A 15,044-nucleotide genomic window follows, 5' to 3' on the forward strand; every position below is an offset into this window, starting at 1 on the left:
CATTGCTCATGGGCATACAAGAGGAGGGCATAAGAGTAATCCCCTGAAAAAATTGCTCATGTTGTACAAGTGGTTTCCATGTATATTCATCTAGTAGAAGAGTTCTGGGTAGTACAAATAGCACTCATTATACACATGCTTTCTTGCTGTGCATCTGTGCTTTCCTGTAGAGAGACAGCAGAGAAAATAACTGTAAGACAGAATGCAGAGCTATAGGAGTGGGGAAAACTTTGGGTCGAACTGTCCAGCGGCATCATGGAAATGGGAGGAAGGAAATACTGGTTGGTTGAATTGTGCTTTGTTATATGCAGGGAATGTGAGACAGCAAGGAAAGAATCTACTAGGAGAAGAGGAAGAAAAGTTGAAGAGAGTGCATGCCTTTTGCTGTTCTAGTTTCTAGATACATAATTTAGAGATGGGGAAGTAGATGACTCAGCAACAGACTTCTTGGTGCACCTTTGATGGTTACCTTTGAAAAGTGGATAGAATTAATTTGGAAGCATGAGTGAGCCTTGATCTTAGCATAAATGAGATAGTAACAAGAGTTTGACATTAGTCCTAGCCCCAAAGTATGATACCAAGAATGCTGCTGAGAAGTTACTGTATGAGACCAGCCAGACCACCTGGAATTGTTCCATGGTCACCATGCTGTCCATGCTATCCTGAATCAATTTACAAGGGTTATTGTTGGCATGGATGTCAAAGTCACCCAGAAAAATAAGTCTATGCTCTACCAGCACCAGGTCAGAAAAATACCTAGCTAGTTCAACAGCAAATGTAAGATGCAGTAGTGTCATCTTTACACCAGAACAAAGGAATCTGATACTTAGCAGCACCTCTACTACCTAAAGTAAAATACAAAAAGAAGTGGTCCTAGCTCAGGGGTAGGCAACCTATGACACACGTGCCGAAGGTGGCATGCGAGCTGATTTTCAGTGGTACTCACACTGCCCAAGTCCTGGCCACCAGTCCAGGGGATTCTGCATTTTAACTTAATTTTAAATGAAGCTTAAACATTTAAAAAACCTTATTTACTTTACATACAACAATAGTTTAGTTATATATTGACTTATAGAAAAAGACCTTCTAAAAACGTTAAAATGTATTACTGGCATGCAAAACCTTAAATTAGAGTGACTAAATGAAGACTCAGCACAGGACTTCTGAAAGGTTGCCGACCCCTGTCCTAGCTCATGCTGAGCCAAGTACTTGTATTGTCTAGTAAAAATAATTCTTGTTATTTTCCAGTCATCTGCTAAGGATTAATTGCATTCGAATTTAAATTTGCTGTTAATAAGTAAGTAGTCTGAAAATTGTATTATCATTACCTCTCCTTGTCTAAGATCAATGGTTCTTCTCCAAAGAATATGTCGGGTATGTTTTGGTTTAGTTAGAGATGCATCCTATGTCCAACTCCCTCTGATCCCTGGCTGGTGTCCCTTACTTTTCGTGATATCCTATAAGGAAGGGAGAGGAGGTGTATCAAGTTTGACACTTTCTCAGACAATCTGCAGTTAGCTGTTCAATTCAAATCTTTTATTCTCCAGGGCTTCTCTGCAGAAAAGAGCCCCAATTACATACAGTACAGTTCAGGAAACACTTTCCTTAAATTATTCAGGAGAAAATGAAAAAAAATATAGGCCTATTTATAACAGAAGAAATGGGTTAGAGGCAAAACATTATTGATCATCTATAACTGCCCTAATTACGATTATGATAACCTTTTGGAAGTGTATATGACAAGCTATAATACTGTTACTGTAAAAAGGGAACGTATTGAATTTAAAATTGTATAATTTATAGTTCATTCTCCTCCTCTTCTATTGCAATGTGTAATATAACTTGTGCTCCTGGCAGCATAAATTTCACCTCAATGATAGTTAAAACTGAGCTTTTCTAATAAAGATTTACCCTCACCACTCCCTAATCACTTCACTGTGAAAGCACAGTGTATATATATATATATACACCTCAACTCTGAGGAAATGTAGAAAAGAGGGAGACTGTTGCCACAGTATATTTATTCCTTTATCTGCAGATATTCCACTTTCAACTGTACTCCTGTCAGATCTCCCCAGCTATACAAGCTGGGCTGAGTCATCACTTAAACCTGCAGAGTGCTTCAGTAAAAGGCAATATCATGGGGGTGGGGCTGTCATCCCAGAGGTAGCATTTTCCCTATGAATCACTGCTGACCTAATGCAGCATTGCCAACTCCAAATGTTCAACAATTATGAGATTGCTTAGAAGTCATGAGATTTAAAAATAAATAAAATAAATGGGTTCTTTTTATTGTATTTCTTGTTTCTGAACCCATAGGGGTCACTCATTTCATGTTTTCAAGCTTTTCTTTATGGCAAAGAGGGCTAGAAATATACTGTTTAAAAATGAAAGCTGAGATTCCTCTGCAATCTTTTGATTCCAGCAGTTGGAAATTTAAGTAATTACACCAGATATTACAAGACTTGCAATCACATTACAAGAGTTGGCAAAAATTCTAGTGCCCTTGCCTAATGTTGGGCACACTGGTCTGAGGAAACATAAGACTGAGGCCAAGGCTGCTTTCAATAGCTTGAAGTTGTTTACTTTGGCTTCCTAGTCAATTCCCACCTGCCTACCTAGATTTCTCTTGCAATTTTAACTGTCTGTGGTATTCTTCTATCCCTAAAAAGTTGCTATATGTCAGGGATTGGCAATCTTTGGCACACGGCCCATCAGGGAAATCCGCTGGCTGCCCGGGACAGTTTGTTTACCTGCAGTGTCCACAGGTTTGGCCGATCGCAGCTCCCACTGCCCACGGTTCATTATTCCAGGCGGATTTCCCTGATGGGCTGCATGCCAAAGGTTGCCGATCCCTGCTATATGTTGTTAAACAGGTGCTGTGTTTTGCCCTCGATCTAGCTGTATTTAGCAGGTGGGTGAAATTAAAATATAATTTATACTCACTGGATAAAAGCTTCTGTGTAAAGTTATCAGTACATTCTATGCCTTCCTAAGTGCTATGTGTTTTTTTCCTACATAAACTTCTATTAACTTGTTATGATTTAGGTGGTGAAGCTTCTTGTTTTAAATGGCAATGCTTCTCTTCTTTCAGTACAGTAACAAACAAAGTTTTCTAGTGCACAGGTCTACATTTATGTGCACTAGGGAATTTTGGGGCTAGTTATGTGTAACACGATGGTGCAGTTTAGAAATCATGCACCCTCCTCCCACCAATGTTCATTGCTGTTCTGTATACACACGCCCTTAGACCCCACTCCTACAACTGGAACTGTGTACATGAATTCCTGCATAGAGCATGGTGAAATATTTCAGACAAAAATTTATTCTGGGTCAGCTGAAACTATTCATGATTTTGGGTCAAATTCAGAGAATAATTTTGGCTAAAAAATGAAAAAACGTCAAAAAATCAAAACAATTTAATTTTGACATTTTGAAATGAAATGTTTTGACTTTTCATTTCAGAACATTTCATTTTGAAAGTTAACTAGTTAAACTAAAGGGTTAAGCAGAACATTTTGTTCAACCCAAAATTAATTTGGGGAGTGGATGGGATTGTTTCAGTGGGAAAAAATAAAAAAATCCATTTTAGGTGGACCTGAAACAATTTTTTTTCAAATTTTTCAGTTTGGCCACAGAACCAAAAAACAAATGATCACTCAATTGCATTTCTATCCCTTTCCAGAGCATTGATTAGTTCAATTAATCGCTGCATGTATGTAGGATTCCATCCTCATAGATCATACTGCAGGAGCAAGGCCTAAATGAAGATATGAGACACAGTGAGAACTGTTATGTCCTAGGGGCAGCCGGTGTAGGAAGCAATCACTTGAGGCCAGAGAGCAGACAGCTAACCAAAACCTCCATTTTATTTACAGAAACAGAGAGCTCACTCAGCCGGTTGAAACCGGCTGAGCTATCCCTTAATAGTCTAACTCAGTTGCCATAGTAACAAAACCCATGACAACCAAATACACAACATATTCCTCCCCCCCTAATAAGAACATCCCCTAAATAAAACACACACTAAACTAGAGAAGGAGGGTAGACTGCCTCCATTCCCGGCTAAACCCTGGGGATTATTTTGTCCCATAACCGTGGGTTCACCCTAACTAAAGATCCAGCCAATGAGGAGGCCTTCTGTCTCTAGGTGGATTACGGCGAACTTCTGGTGTTGTTGCACCTGAAAGTACTAGGGGCTCAGGGTCCGCAGCACGAATAGGTGAGGAGGTGGTATCAGCTCGTGCTGGGCAAAGGGGTATCTCAGCTGCCGGCAGTAATGGAGGAGAACAGTCAGGAACAGGTGACTCATGATTCGGTGTCTCACCAGGAGGGGTGAAGTCAGACCCCTCAACTGCAGATGGGTCCTGAAGACTGGCATGACCTGGCAACAGCTGATCTACATGTCGCCGCCAGGTAAGATTCTCTGCAGTCCGGACTGTATAGGAAACAGGTCCTGTTTGAGTGATGACTGTGGCTGGGACCCATTTAGCTCTGGAAGTATAATTCCGAGCCAAAACTGGCTGCCCTGGGCTAAAGGTTCGGTCTTTTGCTCTGGGTGCCCGTCTGATTACTTGATATTGCTGCTGATGTTGCACAGTTTGTCTGGGTTCAGAAGGTTTCAGCAGATCAAAGCAAGTGCGCAGCTGTCGTCCCATCATTAGAAAGGCTGGGGAAGCCTGGGTCGTAGCATGAGGTGTGTTTCTATAGGAAAGTAAGAAGGTATCCAGACGCTTTTGAATGGAGTGTTGTCCCTTTGCTGATTTCAAAGCGTTTTTCATTGTCTGCACAAATCTTTCAGCTAATCCGTTGGTGGACGGATGATATGGTGCTGACATGATGTGGTGTATCCCATTTGCCTTCATAAAATTTTGAAACTCCTGAGAGACGAACTGCGGTCCGTTGTCGCTCACAAGTTGTTCTGGCAGAGCAAAACGACTAAAGAGTCCTCGTAGTTTTTCCTTATACACAGTCTCAGGAACCAGCGAGACAGCTGCACCGATGTCTAGTTCCATGCGTATAGGTTTGCCCTCCAATAAGGGGGTTACCCAGTATTCATGTGAGCCCGCTGCCAAAGACAAAACATGCAGTGGCACTTCCTCTTGTGATGAGGTGTCACCTTGATCATCCTGGGTCTGGTCTAGGGTATGCAAGGTTCCTCTTTTTGTCGGCCAGACCACAGGCCTCTTTTTCTTTTGTTTACAGGCATACTCAATGTGTCCCTTTTTGCCACAGTGTCGACACACCAGGTCCTTACACCAGCATTCTGATGCCTGGTGACCCAGCTTACCACAGCGGTAACATTCTTGACTCTGCACCGTTTTGTGGGTCAGTTCTTGTGACACTTTTTGCACCCTAGGGGATGCACCGATGTATTGTGCCTCCCTTGTAGCCAGTTCCATGGAGACAGCAATATCAACAGCCTTCTGTAATGTAAGCTGAGCCTCTGTCAGTAGGCGCTTCCGTATAGCTTCACTGCAGAGGCCACACACTAACCTGTCACGCAGGGCATCATTTAACATCTCTTTAAATTCACAGTGTTCTGCTAGCTTTTTTAAAATGGCTACAAATTGTACAACTGTTTCATCTTCCTTTTGGTCTCTTTTGTGGAACCTATATCTTTCAACAATTACCAGTGGTTTTGGGGAGAAATGAGACCCCAGGATTTCCACAATGTCACTGTAAGATTTAGTCTCAGGCTTAACAGGGTGTAGTAAGCTGCGTAGCAGAGAGTAGGTTTTAGCCCCTACAACAGTTAAGAATATTGGCACCTTCTTCGCTTCTGTAATGTCATTTGCAATACCAAAAAGCTCAAAACGCTCAGTATACACATGCCACTGCTCTGTATTCTCATCAAAAGGCTCCAGGGGCCTGGTCAGAGTAGCCATGATTTTTAGTTTCACTTTCACAGTCAGTGCAAACAAGCAGCTTTTTTTCTTTGTTTGGTCTTTACCTTGACTTCTACTTCCTTCTGTTACTGGAGCAGCACCAGGATCCCACCCTCGTCGCCAGTGTTAAGTCCTAGGGGCAGCCGGTGTAGGAAGCAATCACTTGAGGCCAGAGAGCAGACAGCTAACCAAAACCTCCATTTTATTTACAGAAACAGAGAGCTCACTCCGCCGGTTGAAACCGGCTGAGCTATCCCTTAATAGTCTAACTCAGTTGCCATAGTAACAAAACCCATGACAACCAAATACACAACAAGAACAAATGCTGGGGAATTAAAAGGTAAGGGGACAAGTTTAGCAACAATAAAATCACATGGTTGCTTTACTTAGTAATACTGCAGCTTGAGAATTTTATGATATTTTTTCTTTTAAAGATAAAGCGCTAGATCTTCACCTGGTGTAAATCTGTGCAGCTCCACTGTATAGATAAAGGTAATAAATGGAGATATACCAATCTCCTAGAACTGGAAGGGAACTTGAAAGGTCATTCAGTCCAGCCCCTGCCTTCACTAGCAGGACCAATTTTTGCCCCAGATCCCTAAGTGACCCCCTCAAGGATTGAACTCACAACCCTGGGTTTAGCAGGCCAATGCTCAAACCACTGAGCTATCCCTCCCCCCAATATTGTTTAGGGTTGGGCTGGATCCCAAGCTAGGACCCTATGAGGTCCTCTTTTTATCAGTTTTCCCTCCAAGCAATTTTTCCTTTGTTGAAAAACATAAATTTTGGGCTTGTACCCAGACCCTTCACTGAAACAAGAAAAAAAAGTATAGTTTGAAACATTAAAAAAAATCATTTAAAAATGTTCACTGAGAAAACAATAAATGTCTTGGAAAATTTCTACCAAAATGAAATAATGTTTATTTTTCAATTTTTTATTTTTATTGTGTGTATGAAATACACGTATCTTTTCCTGAGTAATTCTAGTTAATAATGAGGGTCCCAAAGTTTTATATTAGGACTAATGTTATTTAAATAATATTAATTATCCATCTAAAATTGTGGGTGTCCAGTGGAATGGCAAAATACACAGGTAACCTAGAACTACTTAGGATAGTCAGGACGTGAGAAGACCATGAGGATCATCATTGGAATATAACGAAGCTAAGTAAATGGGCAACATGATTGAGGATGAAATTCAGTTTTGTCACATGCAAGGTAAATGCAATTGGAAGAAATAATATATACTCATATATATTTCTGTGTTCTATATTGACTGTATCTGCTCAGGAAAAAGGATTTTGGCACCCTTGTGGACAGGTCAATGAAAAATTTTACTTGATTTGTTTGTAGTTGTGGTCAATAAAGCATGTATGTAAGAATGAGATAAAAATAATCCTGAAAATACCATAATGCCATATAAATCAATGATATGACTTCAGCTTATATATCATGTTTAATCTTTTTTACTATATCTTTTTGAAACAGGGTGACCAGAATTAGCGATATGGAAAGACTTCTTTATAAAGAGAGGCTGTAAAACTGGCACTATTTATTTTTTTAGAGAACATGGATATGAGCTGACATGACAGAGGTATATTAAATTATTAATGGAATTGAGAAAGTAAATTAGGCACTCCTCTTTAATCTCATTCATAATACAAGAATAATGGAACATTCAGTGAATATGAGAGGTAAAAAAATTCAAAACTGATATAGGATTTTAAAAACAACAATTATATAGGATATAGGATTTAAAAAACAACAATTAATTTATAGAACTCTTTGATACAAGGTATCTTAGGCTAAGAGTTTAGTAGAATTCAGAAAACGTTAGCTATATGTATGGATCTGATTATCATTTATATAAAGGCCCCTTTGCACTACTGTGGCAGTGTAAAGGGATTGTAAAGTGAACATAAATTATATTGACATTCACTTTAGTGCCCTTTATACTCCCAGAGTGGTTTGTAGTGGCCTTAGTGTAAATGAAAATCCGGTCCTTATATGGCTAATGAGAACACCTGATTGTATTACATAGGATTATACCAAAAAATTATTATGGATATAAATCTTCAGACTTCAGGTAAATCAACCACTAATTTAAGGGCTAGGAATTTTTTTTTTGCTATGAGCAATTTATCCCATAATTGTCCAGTATGTTGTTTTTGTTTTGTTTTTTAAACCTTTCTTCAAAGCATCTGATACTGGACATTATCAAAGCCAGGATACTGTACTAGATGGATCACTCATCTGATCTGGTACAGCAATTGCTATGGTACTGTGTTGTAGAATGTTGTAAACAAATGTTAAAATAATATTTTTTCACATTTGAAAAATCTTGTTGCATGGTAACTGATTCAGTTTCCCAGTCTGAAGGTGTTTCACTAAGGCGTACGTTGATTCGTTTGTCAGCTTCTAGTCAAACCATATTTTGAATACAGGATTTAAGAGGTTTTTGTTTTTTTATTAGAAACGTTGCTTTATGCAAACCTTTCTTCAACAATAACCAACATGCTCAGACAGCAGTTTTCATTTGGGGTTTTATTTTTCCAGAGTTAAAACTTGACAGGGTTAATGACCTGTATAAACAAGTAATATGCAATTACTTCTCAGATAACTGTATCCATTCAAACATAACATTAATCTGGGGTTAGTGTAGATAAAGAAATCACCTTAAAATGTATAAAAGTATGAATAATGCATCATAAAGCAACTGATAAATTATTGGTGCTAAACAAGCTAATTAACTAAAATGCATCCATAAATCTGCATAGTGCTTAAAGCTATTATGTGTTTTCAAAAGTAAACTGACAACTGCCTCCCTAAGGTGAAATTCCCACTGCCTGGTAGTTTTGTTTGGGGAAGGACTACAATATTTGGTCTTCTGTGTTTATAGGAAGAACACTTAGGGTCAAAATCTGGATTTATGTTAATTCACTTTCAGTGCATGCCTGATTCCGTATGTACATTGACACACATTCATTTACCCTTTCTCCTTCATGGTGCACATGAGGGGCTTGTCTAGGGCAGAAATTGCATTGTTAAAAACATTATGAGCCATGTGCCCTTTGGAAGAGACAAGATTAATACATATAAAGGGTGTTGTGTATTTGGTTGTCCCAAGGATATAACAAAGGGGATTTTTTTTAATTGAGGCCACTGGCTCTCTAGCAACGGTAGATATCATCTTATCTCTCTATATAGAGTTATACAGGGTGATTTGCTGCTTTAAGAGAAAGCACGGTCCAGTGCATCTTTGACTCATTAGCTATCTCCCATTTAAGTGGATTTAAGGCCTTTGGGCCTAGGAAGGGAGAGAGGCCTGGTGAGTCAAAGCTGTCTCAGAGAAACAGACAAGGGTAGGTGGGAGCTGCCTGAAGGAGAAAGCGAAAACCCAGAAGGAAGTAGCAGCAGCAGAGGAAAGCTGGTATAGACAGCCACTGGAGAGACCGAAAGGTTGATGGTGAGCACTGGCCAGAGCTGAGTAACCCCTGCTGAGTTAAAGGAGAGCTCAGGCAGAGGTCCTAGGAAGAAGGGAAAGAACCAGCCTGATTAGAGGAAACTGAGCCCAAAACAAGAGGGCTGATGCTGGAGGGTGGATTCCAGGAGAAGTGGTGGGACTCAGAGGCAGGGAGGCCTGGCTGAGTGAAACGCTGCAGAAAGCCCCTTTGCAGCAGGCCTGAATGGATTCCTATAGGAAGCTGAGCTGAGACCAAGAGGTTGGCCCTGGAGAGACATTCCCTGAGCAGGTGTAGGACTCACAGGCAGGGTGGCACCCTGTGGGGAGTTCTGTTGCAGGAGACCTGACTTCAGGCTAGAGGAGAAGACTTGTGGGAGGGAAGTGGGTCTTGGAACTCTTGAGCAGAAGGCCTGTGGAGTGGGGCCCTCAAACAGGAGCTAAAAGAACTGTGACCAAGTGGCTAATGATTCTTGAATGGATAGCCTGGAAACAGTGACCTTTGCATGGGATGGCAGGGCTGCTGTGTTGCTTTATTTTAGGGGTTTGAGAGGAATGTTTTTATTATTGATATGTTGACAGTTGTTATGAAAAAAAGGGATTGAATTTGCTGTTGAAAGAGACCATATTCCTTTGCATGGGTGAATGAAGGGGAAACCGAGGCACGTGCACCTGTGGTGTGACCTGCTGCTGGAAGGTGCCTCTGGTGATTGGCAATCTCATGACATTCTCCTTAACTCCTGACCTGAACTCCACAGCCATGGAATGGAACATTGACCAGACTCCATGTCTCTGGAACACTTCTCCACAAGCCAGGACTGGGTAGAGAACTTTATCTCTGCTTTATATGATTCTTATTGTTCGTTGTGTCTGTGAAGGATGTGGAGCTAATTTGTCGTCATTTTTGAACAATGTATGTGAGCTCGTTATTGGGATAGGTACTGTATGACTATATTGGGTTATTGCAATTTTTGTGCATAGGTTAGGTTAGTTTCATAACAAAGCTGTTGGAAGGCAACACAATGGCTCTAGATAAGCAACCTTTTTGTAAATGCCATAGAGGTCCTTAAGAGACAGTGCCTGAGCTATTAGCTGGGAAGATGCTACTTCCAGGCACCAGACAAGTTACAAGACTTGTTTTGCTAGGGAGTTAAAAGATCAAAAGGATACTAAACCATTAAAAATGTCTCTCTAGAGAGAAGTGGGAGGCAGTTGTCAGACTGCTGTTTGTGGAAAACAGACAGATGCAGAGAGAGATGCAGCTGGAGGGTCTGAACAGTAGTAGGGCTTAAAGTAAGACAGACGTGTATAGATTTTAGTATTTTAAAATCTCTTTTCTCTTATGCTGGTGGTTCCAAGCTCCCAGGAGGAAACTTTTTAGGTGCTGAAGCCAGTTGGACCTGCTGAGGAACCAACATTGGTATACAGGATGCTGTAGCCCAGCACTAGTCTGAGAGGGAGAATTGCAGGATTTCACCCTGAGAGAGGTGAAGGCATGAGGCCTGATCTGTAAAGGGGTGCACTCAGACACAAGAGGGGGTCACAAATACAGCTAGCCATGTAACCATGATGGTCTCCATCCAGAATTTGGTCCTTTTGGTATTTTTAAAATGTAATATTAACTCACATGTATTTTGAGCCTCATTAAATATCTAATAGTAGAGGACAGAGATACTATAAAGCTTAATATTATTCACTGTTTTATGTATTAGAAATGTCCTGTTGAATAATGGTGGCAAGTTGCTAACAATGGCTGGAGGACAGGACCATATTTCATAATAGCCCATATTTCATGACTACAGAAAGGGTGGGGAGAAGGAAGCCTTATAATTAGACCTCAGAAGAAGGATGAAAAAAAGCCATTGCTTAGAAAGCATTTTATTTCACTTAATATAATGCAGAAGGAAAGGAGACAAAATAAATTTAAAATGCATGTGTCTGCAGGCTCGCAAACAGTATGTAGAGCCACAAGCCCTGAGAGTGTAGAGCTGCTCTTGGCCAGGCAGAGCACTGGGGAAGTTAAGCCTCAGGCAGCCATGATCACTCCTGACGCTGCTGGATGGAACACAATAGTGGGATGGAATTTTCAAAATGTCTAAGTGAAGAAGGAGTATGCAGTACAATGTTTGCGGGGAATATTGGTGAGTGCTTCGTGGAATCCGTGTGATTCATACTAATCTAGGGCAACTTTATATTGCACAAACTGTTAAACCAGTGGTCGGCCACTTGTTTGTTTACATTGACCATTCACAGGCACGGCTGCGTACAGCTCCCAGTGGCCGCGGTTTGCTGTTCCCAGCCAATGGGAGCTGCGGAAAGCGGCACAGGCCACAGGGACATGCTGGCCACCGCTTCCCGCAGCTCCCATTGGCCAGGAACGGTGAACCGCAGCCACTGGGTGCTGCGGGCAGCCATGCCTGCGGACGGTCAATGTAAACAAACTGTCTTGCAGCTTGCCAGCGGAGTACCCTGACAGGCCAGAAGTTGCCCACCACTGTGTTAAATGCTGTAATGCCAAGTTGCACCAGCAGTTAATTGCCATGTCTCTATCCCGTCCCTGTATCCACAAATACACTCCCGTTTTACTTAGGCTAATCTCCCCCTTTCTCCTTCTTGCTCAGTCCTTACATCCACACCTCTCACTCTCTAATGACATCTCAGAGGTGCATATTTCAGCCTCAGTCCTGCCTATGCCATCATAGGACAGCATTCTGACTTGTGATTTACAGTTAAACAAGGACTGAATTGGACCCTAATAAGCAGATTATGCTATTAAGTAAAAATCCTGAATAGGGTGTGGTTCAGGGGAAAAGGGACCATCCATTAGCAGGATGCATTGACCAGTGTGTGTATTTGGGGGAGATGGGGAGAGAAATCCAGAGCCCCAACTCCTTCCTGGCCCATTGGGATAATCTGTTCCCCTGGGGGGACACAGACAGGAAGCAGTCTTTAGATTCCATCAGTCAAAGGAATTACAATGCCAGTGAGAGAAGATTGCACAGTCATGCACTTTGTCTTATTTAAGACTGATATACATTTTTACATAATCATACATTCCTCTATTTGTTTAATAACAAAACAGGAAACATCTCTTCGCTCAGGCCCTGAATGCATCACCACAGATCAGTGCTAGAAAAGTAGTGAGCTGGGACATGATCGTTAGTGATGAGAAAGGCCTATTAGGTCAAACTTTCAATGGAAGTCTAAACTTCAGTACGCAAAAGGCACATTTGTGCACACAAATAGGGTATTAAATCATGTGACAAATCTGGTTTTTTAACACCCTGACTCATTTAAAAATACGATTGCTTCTGCCAGTTCTCTTGTGAGACTATGTAATTGATTGATATTCAGACACTTTATATGCTAATCTCTTTTCAACAAATGTGTGGGCCTTTACATATAATGGCTTTAGGGATGGTTGCTTTCTTTTGTAATAAACACTGAACACTTTTTTTTTTCAAATTTTGTGGATGTCTATATTAAGGATGGGTAACCAGATGCACAGAGGAGCAAAATTGTGGGATTTTGAATGTCATACAAACAGATGGCCCACCACTGGTTTAACAGTTTGTGCAAAATAAAGTTGCCCTAGATTAGTATGAATCACACGGATTCCATGAAGCACTCATCAATATTCCCCGCAAACATTGTACCGCATACCACTAGGCTTTAATACAGGTATAATTCATGTGCAGTTGAGGTATACACATTGTCATTTTAACACTCATTTTTCAGAGTGAAAACAGACTTTAATCTCCTTCCTGACAGTGGCTACTGTGCTTCCTTAAAACTTGAAGCCCAGGAAGCTATTACAGCCCTCAATTTAAACTTTTAAATCTACACTTTACAAATTGTCATCACTGCTTGTATACAGCCTGGACCTGGATGCCAGTATAATAGTCTGTGTGCCTAGATGATGAAACAGCCAAGTTATGAAGCTTTGTACATGAAAGCAGGTAGTTGAGTCAAAACTCAAAAAATAACTTGGTTTAATTTGGGGGACTGCATGTTGTAAACACACACATCTTCCAGTTTAATCTCTGGTGTTATGGCAACAAAGGGCTACTTTAAATCACATTTCCAGTACAGCTGAGCTAGACGTGTTGGTATTATGATTGAAATCACAAGCCTACTCGGTTCTGTCTCCAAAGTTGGTAGGACTTGTTTTCCATCATAACTTGAGGTACTGAACCCAGAGTGTTTCTGTGTTCAAGATCTTGACTAGCTGACGCTTGGTCATTATTTGTACAATTACAGCCTTAGGAACATAACAGTTACTAGAGTGGATCAGACCCAAGGTCCGTCTAATCTAGTATCCTGTCTCCAACCATGGTCAGAACCAGCTAGCTGGGAAGGAAGTGCAAGAAACTTTGCAGTAGGCAGTTGTGAGGTAATCGGCACCCATAATAGTTAAAGATTGGCTTAAACCCTGAAACATGAAATTATATAGCCCTTCCAACACACTGTCTTGCTTTTTTTTTTTAAGCATTAAATGTTATAACGGTGAATATTATTACCTGCACTGGAGGCCTCAATTCTAGCAAACACTTAACTCCACAGACTTCAATAGGGCTACTCCCATGCTTAACCAGTGCACTGGGAGAAACTTCACTGAAGTCAGTGGAATCACACTGGTGTACAGCCATTGTGAGAAGGGAATTGGACCTCAGATGGTTCATAACCACTGACTTCAATAGGAGTTGCACTTGCTCCAGCCTCTCATGATTGGGCTAATAGATGTGAAGAGCAGGTTTGAGATGCTACTGAGAAATGTACTGTCTTTTAAAGTGATTAAATTATTTGCTTTAATCTTGTATCACTTCTTATAAACCTTTCTTTGTTTATATAAAATTTAATTGCTTGGTTAAGGAAATCCAAACTGATGGGTTGTGATTTCACAGTACCCAACAATTACAACAGAGGCAATTTTTGGAGTTAGTCTATTCATCATATGTGACCAGTTGAATAAATAAAAAATATAGACAATTTTATTTTGGTATTTGTAGCAGCAGGTTTATACCTTACTAAAGATATTGTTCTCCCATTCTCAGAAAAGGCCTGTTTTCTGAGCTTAGATACTCAGTATGAATCATTGGATATATTAAAAAATAAACTGACTTGCTTATGAATATATTCACACTGATTTTATAAAATACATACAAATACATATTCTGCATCAGAGCTGAACACAAGATTATGTAAACAGAAAGGCCCCAATTCAAGAAAATTGTTAAGCATTCGCTTAACTTTCTGCATGTGCTCTAGTGCCAATGACATCAATGAACTCACCAAGATTAATCACAAGTGTAAAGTTAATCGTGTGCTGGAATGCTTGCAGGATTAGGTCTTTAGATGTGATATAACTTGATTGCCATAATTACAGTCTTGGTGCAAGTAGAATCTTTCCTCAAGAACAATACTTCCCAGCAGAGTAACACCAAGTTGAAAAAAATCTTTAGGACTGTATTTTCTAAAAAAGGCAGCAAAATTGAACATGCAAAATATCTGACTATGAGCATAAATAGGGAGCTATTCATGCAGCTGCATATTTTGTGCATTCAATTCCTGAGCTTTTTAAAAAAAAATAGCATAGCATATTCATATTTGTTTCTATTCTAATTTTTAATATTAAATTCATATGAAACCCTAATGGTTTGGAGACCCTGCGGTCCTGTGAGCTTTCAGAATTTTTC

At 40.4% G+C, this 15,044-nt stretch overlaps 1 protein-coding gene across 6 annotated transcripts in view; it reads left to right on the forward strand.

Annotated features, from left to right (window-relative positions):
* LOC123365248 (small nuclear ribonucleoprotein F-like) overlaps positions 1–15,044 on the forward strand; it is a 94,415-nt gene that overhangs the window by 76,763 nt on the left and 2,608 nt on the right. Inside the window, exon 3 of one of the 6 annotated variants that reach the window (XM_045007962.1) lies at positions 7,377–7,482. The exons of 4 other annotated variants lie outside the window; for them this stretch is intronic. The gene's annotated coding sequence lies outside the window, so the exon portion shown is untranslated. Of the gene's footprint in view, positions 1–7,376; positions 7,483–9,256; positions 9,355–15,044 lie in introns of those variants that run through there. One more of the 6 variants, XM_045007963.1, reaches the window with a different exon arrangement.

This window comes from Mauremys mutica, chromosome 2 (assembly GCF_020497125.1).
Source record: "Mauremys mutica isolate MM-2020 ecotype Southern chromosome 2, ASM2049712v1, whole genome shotgun sequence".
In the NCBI taxonomy this organism is placed as follows: domain Eukaryota; kingdom Metazoa; phylum Chordata; order Testudines; family Geoemydidae; genus Mauremys; species Mauremys mutica.